This window comes from Vulpes vulpes, chromosome 4 (genome assembly GCF_048418805.1).
Source record: "Vulpes vulpes isolate BD-2025 chromosome 4, VulVul3, whole genome shotgun sequence".
In the NCBI taxonomy this organism is placed as follows: Eukaryota; Metazoa; Chordata; class Mammalia; order Carnivora; family Canidae; genus Vulpes; species Vulpes vulpes.
The window spans coordinates 80,653,572-80,669,496 of NC_132783.1; positions in this window are offsets into that span (position 1 = coordinate 80,653,572).

Consider the following 15,925-nt stretch of genomic DNA (forward strand, 5'->3'; position numbering starts at 1 on the left):
CCAGGAGGCCAGCTGGCTCTCATGACCCTGAGATCACCACCACATAATGAAAAACTTTTAAAAACTTGTTTCTGAGCTGGACTGTAGATTACCTGAGTATCTGGAATTTCTCTGACTGGCATCCCCCAAAATAACCTAGCACTTCTGAATGCAGGCCAAAAGACCCTGGCATCTTTGAAGGGAGAGGGGGGACTCTCTCTATTGCACCAGGAACTAAATCTATTGCACCTTTCCATCAAAACAGTTCAGTAAAGTACTATTTCATCTTTTCACATTATCATGCAATCATAAAACTACATGATAAAGATCATGATGTAACTAGGGAAATGTGTTTGACAGTTGTAAGTGGAATTAAAATATGCAGAAAACAAGACTGTAAACTCTAATTAAGTAAAGACAAAACTAACAAATGAAACTCACACACAAAAAAGTACCTTATGTAGGGTGATAAGATTGAATTTTTTTTTTCAATATTTCTTTTAAAATCATTCTGTGAAAGTGCACCTGGGTGGCTCAGTGGGTTGAGCTTGAGTGTTGGCTCTTGGTTTCTGCAGGTTATGACCAGGTCTCAGCATCAAGCCCTGCCTCAGGATCCACACTCAGCTGGTGTCTGCTTCTCCCTCTCCTTCTGCCCCTCCCTCCACTCACACACACTCTCTCTCTCAAATAAATAAATATATCTTAAAAAATAAAAACAAAAGTTAAAAAATAAAATTGTTCTATCAATAGATAAAAACCAAAGAGAAGAAAAGGAAACAGGAAGAAAATCAATGGGAAACCATTTTTCTGAAAGACAAGTATTGTCTATTACAAGTAAACACAAAAACTTCAGTGGTTCCAGAAATTGCCCTTTGCACAACTTCAAAATATTTTTCAATATACTCTGTATATCTTATATATGTGTGTATATATGAGATATATAATTATTTTTATCAGAAATGTGGAGTTGGGAGGCACTTTCTTGGAATAAAATTTAGTGGCATGAGATCTGTTATGGACTGAATGTTTGTGTCATCTCAAAATTCTTAGATTGATGCTCTATCCTAGAATGTGATGGTATTAAAAAAAAAAAAAAAAAAGAACGTGATGGTATTGGAGGTAGGGCCTTGGGAGGTAATAAGGTTTAGATTAAGTCATGAGGGTGGGACCCCCATGACAGGGGTGGGGGTTCTTGCAAAAAGAAGAGAGCTCTCTCTCCCCTGTCTTCTGCCATGTAAGGACCCTCCAAGAAGGAAGCTGACCGCAAGTCAGGAAGAGGTTCCTACCAGGAACTAAATCTGCCATTATGTTGATCTTGGCTTTCCAGCCTTCAGACTATGAGGAATAAAAATCTATTATTTAAGGCAGCCAGTCTATGGCATTTTGTTACAGTAGCCCAAGACAAAGATCTAAAAAAGCTTTGTAATCTCCTTCTATAACACACTAAGATTAACTAGATATTTGCATTCCCAAAAGGAGCCTGCATTTCCATTTCCAGGAGAAATTACAAACAGAAGACAGTCCGGTCCTGAATAGCAAAATCTCAGTTTTTAAAAGATTTTATTTATTTATTTGAGAAAGAGAGAGCATGAGTGGCGGGGAGGGGCCGAGGAAGAAGGAGAAGCAGACTCCCAGCTGAGCAGGGAGCCCAATGTGGGGATTGATCCCAGGACCCTGGGACCATGACCTGAACAGAAAGCATATACTTAACTAACTGACTGAGCCACCCAGGTGCCCAAAATCTCATTTTTTTTTAATCCTTGAAAATAACATCAGTACAACAGGCAAACAATCCCAAAGGTTATTCAAGAAAATGGATGTAATAAATTTTATAAAATAAACCATAAGGATTTGGAACTTATAGAAAAATCTTTCTGAATCCCTACAACACTTAGAGCAGAAAACATCCACCACCACAAAGAGAATAAATTCTTGGGCCACGTGGGTTGCCACAGCCAGTCAACTTAAAATGCCTATTTCCAAAAGGCGCTGTCCATCCTTGTCACCTTGTTGAAAAGTCAATTCTTCCGGTAAGGGGGAGAATTGAAATGACCTCCTCTTCATATCCTGCTCCAAACTTCAGAAATTCCTTGACATTATTTTTAAGAATTAGAGTTTCCAGCAATAATTTTTAGACTCTATAACCTCTGTTAGATTTCCCAACCAACTACTAAACAATACCATTTGTAATTTACAGTCTTTCAAGCAGATTGCAAGCCACGTGACTGTGTTTCTCATTCCAAGGCATCTTAAATTTTACTAGCAAAATTTTCAAACACTGAAATGTGTTGCTAACATTTATGCATATAACATCTACTGCATCTCTTCTAGTTTAAAAACTATCAAAATAAGCTGCAAAATGTTGCTCGATAAAACTTTTTTTTCCTAATAAACCCTTTGTGCTTAAAACTCACAGTTTTACTATCATACTGGTCATCAGCCAGTTCTCTCTATTTCTTTGCCATTCATATAAAACTACCAAAGTCAGGGGCACTTGAGTGGCTCAGTCATTTGAGTGTCTGACTCTTGATTTTGGCTCAGGTCATGATCTTCAGGGTTGTGAGATGGAGCCCCGCATCAGACTCTGAGCTTAGTAGGGATTGAGATTCTCTCTCTCCTCTCCCTGTCTCTCCCCACCCCTGCTTTCTAAATAAATAAATAAACAAGTAAACAAATAAATAAATAAATCTTTAGAAAAAAATAAATTAAAATGTCAGCGTCAGTTGTGTATATGATTATTAAGATAGCATTCATCTTCTCCATAACTCCCAATGCTATCTTCCATGATAGCAAAAGAAGTCCAAGTTTCAGTGACTAGATGGCTATTTTATTCCAACTTCAGCCCATCACAGGTGGGCCACGGGTGGATCTTAGGAGTGGCTGAGGGAGGATATGCAGATACAGTCAAGAGGGTCAAAATCTGGGAGAGAAGAAGAAAGCCAACATCCTGGAAGAAAGAGTCTTAAGCCTAAGTCAGAAAGAACAACTGCCAAAGTGAATCCCTTAGGGCATAAAAATTGAGAGGTGAACCCAAAAAGTAAGACTGAACAAAACTGAAGTTTCAGTAACTCCAGACCAAGTGAGCAGATGCTAGAACCACTTTATCAGGAGCATGGGAATTGTCTTTATGGGCCAGTTGGTGCTTGGTGTATGATTTAAAAGCTTATGATTTAAAAGATGGACATGCTTAATCTTTTTTTTAAGATTTATTTATGATAGACAGAGAGAGAGAGAGAGACAGAGACAGAGACAGAGACACAGGAGGAGGGAGAAGCAGGCTCCATGCCAGGAGCCCGAAGTGGGACTCGATCCTGGGACTCCAGGATCGCGCCCTGGGCCAAAGGCAGGCGCTAAACCTCTGAGCCACCCAGGGATCCCAGACATGCTTAATCTTTAGTGTGAATTATACCTTCCACAACTGATAAGATCTGCTTCATACACTTCACACATTTTCTCTCTCTCTCTTTGCAAAATTAATTATTCAAACAAGCACCTGCCCTGTTAGAAGCCACCCAACATATCCTTCCAAAGATAGAGGCATCCTCTCCATCTCCTCCACCTCCGCCTCCCATACACTCCATGGAAGCTTACTTCGGTTAAGTTTCCTCAAAGCTCCTTTTCATGCCAAGCTGGGGAGGCTGCTGTGCCTTCTGCAGCCCTAGCTAGGGTGGTCTTACACATCACTGGTGGGAGTGGAGATTCTCCAGCATCCCTTAAAAGTTATCTGGCAGTAGCTATGGATATTCAAAATGAACATACACTTGACATGTAAGGGCGGACCACCCCCAGTGTGGGCCATTTTGGCATGGGGATTATTTCAAATTAGAAAGCATCAAAACTCAGCATATTCAGGAAAAACTCATTACCTTTCCTTCAACCTCCTAAACAGAATTTAGATGGAGAATCTGCTCCAGGAAGAAGCTATCACCGTAGATAATTATATTATAATATCAAGTATGTATGGCAGAAAGGGAAGCCCCAGAGAGAGACCTGTTTGAGCCAAGTCCTCTATGTCTCATTGTTCTCAGGGAAAGGGGGCAGGAAATATTTGTTTACCAAACACATACCCTTTTTCATCTTCTTGAGAACTGCATTTCTTCCCTTTGAAGTCCCAGGACCCTACCCCTTCTCCTTAGTTCAGAATGACACATATACCCCATTTCGCCTGACTCTTTGGAATTTCCAAATTTTCCAAAGACTGTCTATGTGGATTCCTCATATGTACAGAATTAAATTTTTCTCCTATTAATCTGTCTCGTGTCAATTTAATTCTTAGTCTGGCTAGGAGAACTTTAAATAACAAAGAAAATCTTCCTCCTCAACAAAGGCAACAGCTCCTTATCACCTTACATAAACTAAAAGAATCACCTCATAAGAATATACATACAAGAATGCTTCTTAGAGTGTTATACATAGCAGCAAAAATGGGGCAAGTGTTAAAAGCCATGTTTTATAGTGACAGGACAATATATTAACCAACTTTTCAAAATAATTAGCTAACCTAAGGCAGGAGACAAAAAAATCTCCAGGCCCAAAAATGAAAAAAGAATCCAAATTAGAATGGTAAGAAGAAAGAAAATCCTGGTGACTTACAGAGGTATTAGATTTAAGACATAAAAGTTTGAGGTTGGGATTTTAATACCCACCAGAGGCAGGAACAAGGCCTAAGGCTTATATGAGGCAACAGCTAGAATAAAAACCCCTTGAACTGCTGCTCTGTCTTTAAATAAAGACTAAAAAAACACTCTTCATAGGCCCAAGGATGCAGCAAAATTTCTTGTCTACCTGGACCTCAGTGGGAATGTGTAGTCTGAATTTATATTACTTGCATGTACAAAAATGTGGATTTTTTTAGAAGTAGATGTTTATTTATTTATTTATTTATTTATTTGGGAGAGAGAGTACAAGCAGGAGGAGGGACAGAGGGAGAGGGAGAAGCAGACTCCTCACTGAGCAGGGACCTTGACGTGGGGCTCAATCCCAGGATTCCAGGACCACGACCCCAGCCAAAGGCAGATGTTTAACCAACTGAGCCACCCAGGTGTCCCTGAAATTTGGATTTTTTTGCACGTTTTTATTGTACATTTCACATGAGTAAAATTCACACCACTTTATAGTATACAGCTCAGTGGCTTTCATGTATTCACAAAGTTATGTAAATATCATCACTTTCTCTTCCAGAACATTTCTGCCACCCAAAAAGACACCCCTTTATTAGAAGTAGTAATTCCCATTCCCTCTTCCACCTATAAACCTAAAATTAACATTATAATTGACCAGAGATTATGAAACCCCTAGAGTATAATGCAAGCTTTTCCATGAGGAAACTACTGCAAACCTTACCAGAACTCCAATAGAAATGACTCTTGGTGGAGATTAGCTCACAATAAAAAAATACAGGACATGTGAGGCAGAAAGCTCCATAAAGGAGAAAGAATATCCTAAGAACCAAAGACACGAGGTCACTGAAAGGTGAAACAAAAGCATAGGCTTCAAATGCTTAGATATTTCTAAGTGCAGAAAGTATGGTGAAAGTATAAGACGCTACGAAACAAATCAGACTATTTTTTCAAATAAGCCGTTAGAAATCCTAGAAATGTAGTTTAAAGATTCACCAAAATTCCAACTCAGAAAAGTGGGTTCTGTTCTGAAAATAATAAGCTATCTTGTTTTCTTTTACTGAAAACAGCTATGAAAGCGAGGCTGGGGCACCTGGGTGGCACAGTGGGGTAAGCTCCAACTCTTGATTTCTGCTCAGGTTGTGATCTCACGATGGATGGTGTGATCTCGCCCTGCATTGGGCCCCTCGCTCAGGGAAGAGTCTGCTTAGGATTCTCTCCCTCCCTCTCCCTCTGCCCCTCCCCCCAACTCATGCTTACTCATGCTCTCTTTCTCTTTTTCTCTCTCAAATAAATAAATAAATCTTTTTACAAAAAAAAAAAAAAAAAAGCTAGCCTAATATTTTTTAATCTATTTGAAGGTGTTGGAGAGCTATCAAAGTTGTCAGCACTTAGAGCACCTGGGTGACTCAGTGGTTGAGTGTCTGCCTTTGGCTCAAGTCATGATCCCAGAATCCTGGGATCGAGTCCTGCATCAGGCTCCCTGCAGAGAGCCTGCTTCTCCCTCTGCCTATGTATCTGTTTCTGTCTCTGTGTGTGTGTGTGTGTGTGTCTCTCTGACGAATAAATAAATAAAATCTTTAAAAAATAAAATAAAATCTTTTTAAAAATGTCAGCACTTATAGAGCCAAGGACTCAGAACAAAGGAAAGCCCAGAAAGGGAAATATGACCCTGGGGCCCATCTTTCCCCACTCCCATATTTACTGATTTGAAAACAGTAGCTGAAAAAAAAAAAAAAAAGAAAAAGAAAACAGTAGCTGAGAATTGGAGCAGAGTTTTCAGGCCCACCAAGGAAATAAGACCTTTCAAATGAGACTCTAGGGTGCCAATGGAAGAGCAAACCCCCAAAACTGAAAATACAGACAAGTGGATACAGAGAATTACAATGTACCAGAGCAGAAACTTCTGTGGAAACCAGCCAAGGCAGGAAAGCCTGAACGATGACTGATAAATTGGTGAAGGCTCAGGGTGGACAAATCTGAGAATTAGTAACCCCAGGGGGACCCGGTCACAGAGCAACCCCTACACATTTGTGCATTTTACCTCCTCCAGGAGCCTGAGAAGCTCCTCAAAGTGAATATCAGGGAAAAGCCCCTTCATGCTTCTGGCAGGGGAGGGGGCAAAGAAAGTTTTTTTAAAAAGATTTATTTATTTATTTATTTATTTATTTATTTATTTATTTATTCATGAGAGATGCAAAGACATAGGCAGAGGGAGAAGCAGGCTCCCTATGGGGAGCCCGATATGGGACCCGATTCCAGGACCCTGGGATCATGACCTGAGCCAAAGGCAGATGCTCAACCACTGAGCCACCCAGGCACCCTGGAAAAGAACCATTTTAAAATATGCCAGAGCACTCTGTTCTTAATAAGGCCCGCCCTCAGAAGAAAGCACTCTGCCAAAGCCTAACTAACTGGAGTTTTATAACACCAAACCAGCTTGGAGGAAAGGAAATACCCAACTCCCAGCCCTGTCCAGCCATCCTGTCCCACCTAGAGGGGATGAGGTTACCAAGGAGCACTAGTAAAGTTCACAGTTCAGGGACATCGCTCACCAAAGGACTGGGACTTAGTCATAAGATGAGAGAACATGTCCCTTTCTGCTCCATCTCCCCACCACATCAGTAAAGACCCTCTTGATGCATTTTCTTTTACTCAATAGTACATCATGTTCCCTTTACAGCAAAAAACTGCAAGCCATATTAAAAGGTAAAACACTTGGTTTAAAGAGATTGTGTCTGCACCCCAATGTTCATAGCAGCAATGTCCACAATAGCCAAACTATGGAAGGAGCCACAATGTCCTTCGACTGATGAATGGATAAAGATCACAATGAAATATTACTCACCCATCAGAAAGGATGAATACCTACCATTTGCTTCCATATGGATGCAACCGGAGGGTGTTATGCTGAGTAAAATAAGTCAATCAGAGAAAGACAATTACCATATGGTTTCACTCTTATGTGGAATATAAGAAACAGTGAAAGGGACCATAAGGGAAAGGAGGGAAACTGAGTGGGGAAAAATTAGAGAGGGAGACAAACCATGAGAGACTCCAAACTCTGGGAAATGAACAAAGGGTTGCAGAAGGGGAGTTTGGTGGGGGGATAGGGTAACTGGGTGACAGGCACTGGGATGGCACTTGATGGGATGAGCACTGGGTGTTATACTATATGTTGGCAAATTGAATTTAAATAAAATATTTAAACAATAAAGAGATTGAGCAAGCATCAGAACCAGAATCAGATAGGACAGGAACTGTTGGAATTATCAAACAAGGAATTTTTTAAAGCTATAGCATATTGTCAGAAAGTCAGTAGTAGCCTGCCACTATGTCACAATGCCTATGTCATTCACTTCACATCATTTCATCACATGGGCATTTTATCATCTCACATCATCACAAGAAGAATGAGTACAGTACAATAAGATCTTTTGAGAGAGAGACCACATTCATGTAATTTTTATTACAGTACTCTGTTACAATTTGTTCTATTTTATTCTTAGTTATTGTTGTTAACTTCTTTCTGTGCCTAATTTATAAATTACACCTTATCATAAGTATGTATACACAGGAAAAAACATAGTATAGATAGGGTGTGATACTATCCATGGTTTCAGACATACACTGGGGGTCTTGGAACATATCCTCTGTGGATAAGGGGTGAATGTTGTATAGGTAAAGAAGATTCAGTATGTGAATAATAGAAGTCTCCAAGGAAGAAAACTAAAACAAGGGACTAGAGTAAAATTTCTTGAAATAAAAAAAGGTTCCAAAACTACATTTGAAAAGAACACATTCCATGTACCTAAGATTATTGACTCAGAATGACCCAGATCACAAAATACTGTAATGCAATTACTAAACTTTAAAGAAAAAGAAAAACTATTTTGGGCATCTAGTCAAAACAGCAGATGAATTATAAGAGAAAGAAAATTAGATTATCATGAAACACTTCTACACTAATAGTTCTCCAGAAGCAAACGTAGAATAATTTTAAGATACTCAGAGAAAGAAAAGATGAGTCAAGAATCTGAGAGTCAGCAAAAGTGACATTCAAGTGTAAAGGGGCAAAAAAATGTTATCAACGTGCAAAAACATGAGGATACAGGTCCCATAAGCCCTCCCTGAAAAATATACTAAAGAATGAACTTCAGGTAACACCAATGTACAGAAATAAAATAAGAAAAATGAATCAACTTTAGTCCAGCAAAATGACAAAAGAAACATTGAACATAAGGAATGGTGATCATAGTAAACATGTAGTTATTTGTAAACATAACACTAAATGAGGCCTAAAAGAGAGAGGTTTATAGTATGCAGTGGCTGAAGTTCAAACAAGATACAATTAGTTATTTTTAAATGCAGGTAGAATGGTGAGACTGGGCAAAAAAAAGTATTTTTGCTACGCTTGGTAATAACACTAGTGTCTATAAAAGCATCACAATCACTTTTCTGAAGATGTTTGGTTTGAGTGCAGGATAAAACAAATGAGTAATTGTGGAATGTTCTAATTCTATCACCTCTTGTGTCCTTGAGAATCAGGATCCATGGTGTGAAAGAGAGGAGAAACAGATGTAATGCAGAAGAGGTTAAATTTCACAACCCTGTAGTTATGAACTAGAAGTATCAGTAGGAATTCAGGAGATGTTTGGAAACAATCTAAATCTCCTAAAGGCATACACACACACACAAAATGTAGCTCTATTCACTAAAGAAGCTTAAAAACAATGACCTAATAGCAATGATCATCCCTACACCCAGATTGTTGGAAACACCATTTTCCACAAAAAGAAATATATACTTCTTGGGTTGCTTTTCTTGGTTTGGGGCAAGATTTGGCCCGAACATCTCCTCACACTCGCTGGTGAGGCGGTTTCCAGGCTACTAAGGTGTTAAAAGGCCTGAGAGCCAACTTGAAGAGGCTTCCCCTGGCAAAAGATGGGACAATTTAAGCTTCAGAAAGGATAATAATTGCAATTGATTAAAACCCATCAATCAATGAGTTAATAAAGTTATTAAAAATGATTTTTAAAAAACTAATGGGTCATCTTGAGAGAATGATATGAAACCAATTCATTATCCTAAATGAATCATTTATTCAGCCTTCCCGTATAAACTGTACCATGGGTAATCAAATAGTAATGAGGCTATGAGTCTCTTCATAAAGGTACTCCATCTAAAAAATGAAAAAGAAATTAAAGAATTAGAATATCACCATTTTGCAATCCTCAATGAGTGAATAAATTCAGGCATTAAGCATTAATGTAACATCACAAAAAGAGAGACAACCAGACATTATGTACCTCCTGGTGAAAGAGAGTGGCACTGTGATCTTGCCAAAGGCACTGAGCTCAAATCTGACCAGACCTCTGGATCTGCTGCCCATTTGCAGGAAATGCAAAAGACCAGAGCGATGTGTTGAACTGCACCACCATTAAGCACCAGCAACATCCACAGCATGAGACAGTATAGGTCAAATAGTCCAGTTCGTCCACAGATAAAATGAAAGGGGGAAGAAAAAGGCATGGAGAAAGGTTCTCTATATTAAAAGAGACTTGAAAGATATCTGATGATTTTTTAATGAGGAAGACTAACGTATAGTTTCTAGAGATATACACGAGTGATAAAACTACAAAGTAGCATAAGGAAGCAATCACTGTGCAAGTCAAGATAGGGACTTCTGCTTCCCATCAAGCTGAAGTCACAGGGACTAGATTTACCCTCCTGCCTGAAATAACTAAAATATGAGACAAAATATAGAGAAAAACCTGGTTTTAGACATCAGCTGTCTGGCTGCATAACAGTGATTCCCTGAGAGAGGGAAACAAATGAGATGAGCTTTACCATTCCCCCAGCCTCCTGCCTGGAGAAAAGATCCAGTCCAGAATGCAGAGAGGAGGAGCCCCACTCAGTCTTCTTGAGTTGAGCAGACCAAGCGAGGAGTTCAAGGAGGCCAGGTGGAAAGTTCAGGGGAAGAGAGGAAGACCCAGAGAGAGCTCCAGAAGTCTGCAGAGGCAACCTTTGTGAACTGATCAGCACATGGACATAGGAAACGACCCAAATCTGGTGAAAGAATCACTCAAAAGTACCAAGGTGAACAATTTCTGGAGCTCACATAGGAAAAAAAAGTCCATGGTCTCACCAAACAGAGTGGAAAAACCCTGGAATTCACGAGGCGTTAAGTAGCGCCCTAAGATCAGCCCTAAAACAAAAGCTGCTCTGATCCCACCTGACAACACTTAAAAGCAAGCCTCAAAGTGATCAAACTGTTTCCAAGTAACTTTACTGGATCGCACAAGCAAACTCAAGAATATTTGCAGGCATGCAAAATGTCCAGGACCCTACATGCTAAAATGTCTGGAGCCAGTTTCCGCAGCCAATAAAAAAAAATTACCAGGCATGAAAAGGGACAGGAAAATATGACCCATGATGGAGATGCAGCAATGATACAAGTAGAATTCGTAGACGAGAACATAAAGCAATTATAATTACAGCCCTTCTGTTCAGTAAAGTAGCATAAAGACCCAAATGAACTTCTAGAGATGAAAACTGCAACATCAGACGTTTTTAAAAACACACCGGACAGGAGGAACAGCAGATTAGACATTGCAGGAAAAAAGAGCTTCAAGTCATAGCAATAGAAATTATCCAAAATGAGGGCAGCCCCAGTGGCCCAGTGGTTTAGCGCCACCTTCAGCCCAGGGTGTGATCCTGGTGATCTGGGATCGAGTCCCACGTCGGGCTCCCTGCATGGAGCCTGCTTCTCCCTCTGCCTGTGTCTCTGCCTCTCTCTCTCTTTGTGTCTCTCATGAATAAATAAATAAAATCCTTTAAAAAAGAAAAGAAATTACCCAAAATGAAACACGTAAAGAAAAGACTGATAAAAAAAAACTCCAGAGCATCAGTGATCAGTGGGACGACTTCCCGCAGCATAAAATAAGCCATTGAAGCCCCTAAAGGAGGAGGGGAACAAAAAGTAATTGAAGAAATATGGCTGAAGTTTTTTCCAAATTTTATCAGAATTATTAAACCCATAGATCCAAGAAATTCAATGAACTTAAACTCGAGCAACAAGAAGAAAATTGCCAAAGCATATCATAACCAAATTGCTTAAAACCAGTGATAAAGATAAAAATCTTATAAACAGCCAGAAGAATGAAGATAAGAACAAAACTGACTTCTGAATGAAAACAATGCAAGCCAGAGAAAAATGGAGCAACATTTTTAAACATCAAACAGGCATCATCCTATAAAATCGCACCCAGAAAAAAAAAAAAAAAAGTCTTTCAAAAACAAAAGTGAAGTAAAGATATTTTCAAACGTAAAATGATTAAAAGAATGCATTGGCTACAGACGTGCACTTGAGGAAGTGTTTAAGGAAGTTCTGCAGACTGAAGGACGATTACAACAGATGGAAATCTGCCTCAAGACAAAGGAATGAAGAGCGCCAGAAATGGTAAAATACCTAGGCAAAAAGAAGTGTTCTTTTCTTCCTTTTTAAAATCTCTTTAAGAGATCATTGAGCGTTTGATGGGAAAATAGTAACAATATATTATGGAGCTTATAACATATGTACAAGCTATAAATGGTAAAATGTCATACATGATAAAAACTAGAATAGTAGTTACTTTAGCAAGTGAGAGGATTAAGATGGTGATAGGGTGGAGATAGGGACTCCCGGCGGTGTGGGCAAAGGTCTATTTCTTTATTGGATACTGGTTCCAAGAATGTTCACCTTGTGATAACTGATACTGAACCTATACATTCGTGTCATCTTCTAAATACCGGTTTTCTGTTATAACATGACGTTTTTTAAAACAATATAATTTTTTAAATTTTTTTAAAGATATATTTATTTATTTGAGAGAGAGCGAGCTGATGAGGGTACAGAGGGAGAGACTCTCAAGCAGGCTCCCCACTGAGGGCAGGGCCCCCACGATGGGCTCAGTCCCACAACCCATGAGATCGTGACCTGAGCCGAGACCAAGAGTCAGATACTCAACCAACTGAGCCACCCGGGTGCCCCTAATGTAAATTTTTTAATAAACGATATAAACATGCTTAGGAAAAAGACAGGAAAAATGAATGTTAAGATGAAAGATTATGACTATTTTTCTGTTTTTTCCAAAATGCTGAAAATAAATATGATTTACCTTTGTAATTAGGGGGAAAAAACTGGGGAGCCTGGGTGGCTGACTGCCTTAGGCTCTGGTCATGATCCCAGGGTCCTGGGATCGAGCCCCATGTTGGGCTCTCTGCTCAGTGGGGAATCTACCTCTCCTTCTACACTTCCCCTCTGCTTGTGCTCTCTCTCTCTCTCTCTCTCTCTCTCAAAATAAATAAATAAAATCTTTTTTTAAAAAGGAAAAAAATAAAATCAAAAAACTTAGAATGGAAATCCTTAATCCGCAAATTATGTATATTGTCCTTAGGACCAAGATTCATACCTTTAGACTCCCTTCGCTATCTTTGCTTCTTTGTTTAAATTACATCAGCCCTCCCCATTCCTACCCAGACTGCACTGTGCTGTGTGCTAACAACCAGAATCTAGTGAAAGGTAGGCTTTCCAAAACGTTCAGGGACAGAACTGAATTAAAGATAGTTAAAAATCACATGTTTATGAATCTGTTATTCTAATTAATAATAGTATTTGGCCAAGAGACAAGGGATGAGGAACAGTTATTCCAAAACCAGAGTTGATCATCAGTTCCCTGGGGTGGGCAGGCAGGCGAGGGTTCTCTGGAAGGTGCTGGCATTGATCTTGTGGTGAAAGCTCTTGTGGTGGTGTGGTGAACAAGGAGACTGCATATCACATTTACAAATTCTCTGGAAAGATTCTGCGTTTTCGGCATTTTAAACGGAAATACAGGGTGCCTTTAAGTTTCGCCTGACAGAAACCTAATGCCTGACTTAGTTGTACCCCAAAATAAGAACAAACCTAAAGGAAGACTACCGCAAGCCTCTAACCTCAGCAAAACACTGTATCCTGAGGGAGGAAAAAATCAGCAAGAGGAAAATACCAGGTTTGTCTAGAAATCTGAGGACCTGACAAAGGCACAGCCTACTATAAACTTAATTGCTCACAGAGCAAGCAGGAAAGTGAAAAATATACCATGAACATCTGTTGTTTGTGAATGACTAGGGTTGAGTCAAGTAAGATTAGCCACATAAAATATCAGCCTCATAGCATTTCCCAGGGAAACACTCACGCATTCAAAAGATCAGCAAAGGGTGCACTTTGTTTTTAAACGATGCCCAGTTTGATTATGGATTTTAAAAAAAGAAAGACGTTCACAAATTGTGAAGAGGAACGTGGGATGGCACATGGGTTGTCATGTGCTCTCACTACACATAACACAGAATTTGTTTCAAAAATTGGGATTTGGGGGCGCCTGGGTGGCTCAGTCGGTCAAGGGTCTGCCTTTGGCTTGGGTCATGATCTCAACGTCCTGAGATCAAACCCCGTATATGGCTCCCTGCTGAGTGAGGAGCTTGCTTCTTCCTCTGTCCTGCCCCTTGCTTGACTTTCTCTCTCTCTCTCTCAAATAAATAAATAAAATATTTTTTTAATTGGGATTTTTATCTAACCTTGGACAATATAAGAAATCTTTAAATAGTTCCCAAAGAGGCATTGGGGACTACACATTCAATTGAATCATTAATACACGTAACCCTTTGAAGGGTCTAAAAGTGTGAGCTAAGGTGATCTGCACACTTGTTCTGCTGGGAAAGTAGAAACATTGGCGTTTGAGGTTTAGTCTATAGAATTTATTCTAAGAAAAAAACCTAAGAGCATCTGGTGCCTGAACGTTTGCTTCCTTGGGTTATGTACAACGATGTCCTCAACATAATTCTCATTACAAAGGACTATATGGGTTATCAGAGCAAACATACACATCACTCTATGGTAACACATGCAGTCCTTTGAGCAAACTCAAAAATGCATAATGTAGAACTGGAGTCATTTCCTAGACAGAGGACCACTAGCAATAACCCTTAATAATCCAGGGTCCCCGGTGGCACATTTAAAGCAGGATTCCTAGAGCCTGCATTTCAGCAGCCACTGTGGAAAGAAATAAACATTTTGGAATAGAGCAGGAAACCCTGCTGTTCGGAACTGGCTGGTTCTACGCCAATGGTTTCTCATCTCAACGAGCAGCAGCTGTCAAATCCACTCTGCAGGGACGTCTTTTTTGAAAGTTCTTAAAGATCTTAATTGTGACCATCCCCTCTGGCTCCAAATAAGGCTCTTCCTAGTCACTTGTCATATTATTTGGGAGCACTCAATTTCATGATCATCAAACAGAACAAAGTAGAGAATGCTCCCCATCTAATGAGCCAGATGCAAGGAACCACCACCAGACAGAGGGCCAGCGCGGTGTGCTGGAAGGAAAACTGGTCCTCCCGACAAAACTGGGCTCAAAGGCCAGGCTGCTGTGAAACCACGTGCAGGTAAGATCATTTCTTCGGGAAAATGGGTGACAACGCACCTGTCAGCCTATGTCTGTGACCATCCTATAAGAGTCTCAGATCTATTGTCTGCTGCTTTGAAAAATCCCTTTTTGTGAAAATAAGCAGGAGTAAAGAGATTGGGCTGTTTTCATTCCTCCGCATAAAACCCAACTGCAGAAATTCTTATGTTGAATTATTTTGAGTCTGTTCTAGCCTTTGATGTGGTAAGATGATACTCGGTACGTGTCGTACACACACGCAGATCATGATGGCTGGTGAGATTAAGCGGGGCATTAGGTGGAGTGGAAAGAACCTGGGAATCTATCAGAAAGCCCCAGTTCTGGCGCCTGCTGGGCCACTATCTGGCTGTGTGACTTTGGACCATAAGACAAGGTTAGAAGACAGATCCTCTCCGAGGCTACGAACTCAGCGCGCCTCTTGCCAGAGAGATTCTCAGAGAAGGCAAGGCTGGAAGACGAAAGGAAGAAAGTACCGGAGATAAACTGCAATGAGTTGTTGAAAAGGCTGCTCTTCTTTCATTCAAAATGCTTGCTTGGGATCCCTGGGTGGTGCAGAGGTTTGGCGCCTGCCTTTGGCCCAGGGCGCGATCCTGGAGACCCGGGATCGAGTCCCACTTCGGGCTCCCGGTGTATGGAGCCTGCTTCTCCCTCTGCCTGTGTCTCTGCCTCTCTCTCTCTCTGTATGACTATCATAAATAAGCAAAAAAAAATTTTTTTAAATGCTCGCTTTAATGTACACCCTTCGTTTTAAAAAATGTAATAAGCTGTCCTGTGATATGGTGGGGGGGTGGTGTAGAAAATTCTGCTGTGCAAAGAGAAAGAGGTGAGAGGGTGGGGGTGGCAACTGCT